We start from the raw sequence: 5,230 nt of genomic DNA on the forward strand, positions 1-5,230 counted from the left end.
GGAGCGTAAGATGCCTCCCTATCCTCCCTCTTCTCCCTCTCCCCTCTCTCTTCTCTCCCTTATCGCCGAATAAAACAAAACAAACACACAATACCGCACAGCACGGATACTCTCATGTAGTAAGTAGTTTTAGCAAATCAGATCGTGTTGCGCACAGTTGTAGTTGTTTTTTTCTTGTTTTTTTCTTTTGATACAGCAGCCATAAGATTCCCGGATTAGTCCACACATTACTCGAGAAAATATTTTGCGGGATGTTGGTATTGGGCTCTCTGTTGCGCTCCCAGCAATTCTTCAGTTAATGTCCCCCCCCCCTTATCTCCCCTCTCCCTCTCTCTCTCCCTCGCTCCGGACCCCATTTCAATCCACGTCCTGCTGGTGCCCCGTCCAAGATCGCTGCCTGCATCACAAAACCGGCCGACAGTGTTTCCGGTTGAGCTGAGTTTCAGATTCGTGCGCGCGAGAAAAAGCAGAGAGAGAGAGAGAGAGGGGGGGAAGATGACGGGGAAAGGAGCAAAGATTCTTAAAGTTTTCTTTCCTCCTTTCCCTCCCGCAACTTTCTTTTCTTTCTTTTTCCGTGTGTTTTATCTCGTTGTTTTACTTTTAATCCATCCGTTCGCGTTGTTGTTTTGCAGGTTTACTCCGGCTGGAGCTGCGGTGCGGTGCGGGTGATTATTTGTGTGTCGGGAGCAGAGATCCTCCCCGGCGGCGCGCGCGCTCGCCAGCCGTGGCCGTGAGGCCAGCCGTGAGGCCAGCCGTGAGGCAAGCCGTGAGGCCGGCCGCCGCTGCTGCAGTTGCAGCAGAAACATTTTGCAGCGGCAGCAAAAAGGAAAAAAAATATATACTAAAACAAAGTAAAAATGGGCGGTGCGCTCAGCAGCCTGGACCAGCAGCAGCCGAACAACTAGCTAACAGGTCATTAGCGGACCGGGGCGGCAGGGCAGCGTGCGCTATACCGACCGGCCCTGCTGCCAGCCCTGCCAGACCAGCACGCTCGCAAAACAACCGACGGAAATGTTCTTTTTTGGGGGGGCGCGTTGTTACTACTGCTGTTTTGTTTGCACGGATATCAAAGTAGCGAGCGTGCGCTGCTGGTCTGCTGGTGCTGGCCGTGCTGTTGGACGTGTCATTTCCTGAACGCACCCCTCCGAGTGGGGGAGAGGAGGGGTAGCGAGAGGGCGGAGAAAGGCGCGTATAGCTCGAAATAAAGATCAACGCAGTTGACTTTCAGTGAAGCAGACGCGCCGGCAAACCGACAAGTTGTAGAAGAAGAAGAAGAAGAAGAAGAAGAAGAAGAAGAAGAAGAAGAAGAAGAAGAAGAAGAAGAAGAAGAAGACAGATTATCGCTGTAGGGTGGGCACGTCGTCCGTAAGTGGCGGCGGGGCGTGCAACAGTTCCCCAGGAGGCGGGCCCCCGGACCCCGGGCAGGGCAGCCCCAGCCGGCGGATTCAGCCCCACCAATATTTCAGGCGAGGTCCACACACTTGGGGAGGGGAGGGGGCCAAGGGGGCTAATGGGGCACAGAACATACACTGCTTCCCTCTCTCTCTCTCTCTCTTCCCTTCCCCACTCTTGCTCTCTCTTTCTCTCTCTGTCTCTCTCGATCTCGCCCTCTTTCTCCCACGTCTCACTTACTGCATCTTTCTCCCACAGGACGAAAATCCCGCATCCAAGTAATCCTCTTTGCCCCCTTCTTTCCCCCGTACTCCACCCCCACCCCTCCCTCTCATCCGACCAACATCACGATCCCAATGTCTGTCTGCCCCTCCTCGCCTACCGCACCCCCTTCCCGACCAGTTTAAGTCATTCCACCTACCCAGTCCCCCCCCCCCCCCCCCCCCCCCCCCCCCCCCCCCTCCCCCTCTGTCTTTGTTGGTTTTGTTTTTTTTCTGTCAAAGGAAGGCGGGGGCGGGGGGGGGGGGGGGTCGAGATCCGGCAGCCATACACGGGGTGGAGCTGGGGGGCGGGATGCTTACACCCGCATCCAAAATTCAGAAGCAGCAGCAGGATCGGAAAGCGTACCGTACGGTAAAGGCTGAACCTGGAAGTCCAGCGATAAAAATTACCCGACTTTCTCAGTAAATCCATTGAGACTCAAGTACCCACCAGGTAACTCTCGAGGTGCAAGGTGACAGCGGAAATGCGCTGGTATAATACCTTGCAGGCGATTAACGTGATTGCTTGGTTTTCGAAACCTACGCACTACGAAGTATATTGTTCGAAATTGGCTCGCACGGATTCCATAGTGTGGATAGGGGGACACGTGTCTTCCAAACGAGCCTACATGTTGTGGGATTGCGATTTTTAGGAGAACAAAGAATTTTTGGAAATTGTATCAAAAATGTTTGAAATGCTTATTTTAAGACGAAAAAGATGTCGTCCTTAGAAACTAAATTTTCTTTCATGGTAAGAAAGTTGCAGTTTCAAGTATGTGGAACTCTTTAGTCTCACAGTTAAAACTGACATGTTGTTCTATACACTTTCATTTGCAGAGAAGGCTGTAAAACTGCCACGAACGTTAAGATTCCGTATCTTTGAGTGTCTCTAATATTTAGCAGTGGATTCACGTTTGCCTTTTTGTCTTTGTTGTGATGTCGGGGATTCCACTAGGCTATGCCGGCCGACGTGAGGGGCGCGGGGTTCCTCACTCGACTCGACATCCTCCGCTAAACCAGAGTATTGTTTATTTACCCCGTAGTCTGCTTTATGGAAACACGTCATCCTAGTCGTATTTTATTAAGGTGCGCGCGCAAAGCTGTGCCGGCAGAAGGCGGGTGGGCTGGAGGTGGGCTGGAGGTGTGCTGGTGGAGGTGGGCTGGAGTTGGGCTGGAGGTGAGCTGGAGGCGGACTTGAGGTGGGCTGGGGCTGGAGGTGGGCTGGAGGATAGCTGGAAACGATCTTGAGGTGGGCTGGACCAGGCTGGACGCGGGCTGGATGTCGGCTGGAGCCCGGCTGGATGAAGGCTGGAGGCGAGCTGGGGGAGGGCGCGAGCCCTCAAAGTTTAAGCAACTCATCTGGTCGGCCCTCGCCACCAAGCGCCCCCCCCCCCCCCTCCCAGCCGCCCAGTGCGTGTAAAAGAAAAACTCATTTTTACAGGCCGCGTGTACCCCTTTTCTTTGAAAGCCTTTGAAAAACAAAAGCCGGATAAGGTGAAAAGTCTCTCCTTCGCCGTGCGCCCCGGCCCGCCGCTCAGACGGGCCCCTCCTCCCCTCCCCTCCCCTGAGCGGAGTCAGCTCAGCCTTATCCTCGGTGCAATTAGAAAGCACCCCTGCGATGAAAGCGCCTTCGCCGTAACTTTGGCCAAGTTGTTTTATGAGCAGCACGACGCGGCGCATGGCTCGCACACACACACTCACACGCACGCACACACACGCACACACACACACACACACGCGCGCGCGCGCGCGCGCACTCACGCACGCAGACAGGGATCCTTATATTGTACGCACTTGTGCATTTCATATTCAGTAAACAGGGTGCTCAACACATCTTGTGCGACCAGTCTTAGTTGTAAGAGCGTAGGTTCATCCTACCTGAATTAAATATTATCTCTCAGAATTCATACTATTTCTCGACTGCTTTCGCGAATTCGTTTGAATAGTTCACCTCCATTTGAAAGTGTTAAACTCGATAGGTGTGCTCTTGCAAGTGTGCAACTCCTCTTTTGAACACTCCCTTCGATTAAACGCTCACTGTGCAAAATATGCGGAGTTGCACACATGCATCCAAGTATCCAACTTTCAGTTGGCACACAAGTGTCGTAGGTAGCTGCATGCTTAGTTTATCAGTGTGTCAGCTGCAAGCTCCCGCTGCGCTGCTGAGCACAAAGGAGTGCTTTGGGTCCTCACTGGACGCACTGCGCTGCGGCGGCGGGGACAGCCGTGAGGGCGGGCAGCACGCCGAGCGCGCGCGCATCGCGCGGCCTACCCGGCCCCTGGCGCCCGAGGGAGGGAGGCGATACCCCGCGCGCCTTGCACCGAGCCGCCGCTGCTGCTGCTCCTGCTGCTGCTGCCGCCGCCGCCTATACGCCGTGTGCCAGTCGGCCCCAGCTGCAGCAGGGCAGAGCGTGTCGGGGAAATTAATCATGCTCCGAGGGCCCCGAGCGTGGCGGCGGCCTGATCGTGGCCTGGCTATGTTCGCAGCGACGAAGAGTGACTATTTGCAGTCGGGCGGGGTATTGTCGGCTCAGCAGCGGCGTGGGCTAATGATTGCCCCGCGGGACGCACGGCCCGCCACGCCACGCTCCGCCCTGCCACGCCCTGCCACGCTACGCCACGCTCCGCCACGCTCCGCCACGCTCGCCACGACCCGCCATGCTACGCTACGCCACGCCACGCCCCGCCACGTCCTGCGCGCACTTTGGCGGCAATAATTCAGGGCGTCGCGTCGTGCGAATAGCGAGGCCGGCGACAAAAGCGGCAAAAGCAGTAGCGGCCGCTGATTAAAAGCGATTGGGTGGGGGGGGGCTGTCATCGGGGAGAAGGGATGGATGGATGGATGGAGAGCGAGAGAGAGACTGGTGTAAGTTTTTTCTCTTATCTCTCTCTCTTTCTCTCTCTCCCTCCGTCTCTCTCTCTCTCTCCCTCTACCTCTCTCCCTCCCCCTCTCTCCCTCCCCCTCTCTCCCTCTCTCCCTTTCTTCCTCCGTCTCTCTGTCTGTCTCTCTCGCAAGCGCGCAAAACCTCACACCTACCCAGCCCCTGACGCCTGACGACGACAGGGTAGGCCACCAGCCCAAGAAGCGTGGCCGTCGACTGCCTACGCACCAGGCGCTTCCTCCGTTTAAATGGAGTTCTCGTCCAAATATTTTCAAATTGTCGGAGAGAATAATTGAAAATATTTCTAGCAATCAAATAATAAGCATCACGCTCTGCATGCTTGACTGTGTCATTTCCATTTGACAAAGGAACTTTGACATCACTGATCAAAAGGCATAAAGTATCCATGATTCAGGATTTTGTCAAACCTTTATTTTATGCACTTGCTTTTTTAACGAACCATCTTGTGCTATCTCTAGCTTGCTCTCGCTCTCGCCGCGGGCACTCCGTTTCGCTCTCTGTCCTGCTTTTCGCTCTTTCACGGACTTGTTTTCTCTGATGAGGGGTGCGGGAGCTATACGGAGCACGGAGCTCGCAGCGCGCGAGTAGATTTCCTCGCGTATTTTTACCTGATTTCCCCTAATCGACTGCATCGGTTGGCGGTGATGGTGCGGTCGGCGAGGCTCGGTGGAGGAG

The sequence above is a fragment of the Frankliniella occidentalis genome, unplaced genomic scaffold, assembly GCF_000697945.3.
Source record: "Frankliniella occidentalis isolate FOCC.00 unplaced genomic scaffold, Focc_3.1 Scaffold59, whole genome shotgun sequence".
Classification (NCBI taxonomy): domain Eukaryota; kingdom Metazoa; phylum Arthropoda; class Insecta; order Thysanoptera; family Thripidae; genus Frankliniella; species Frankliniella occidentalis.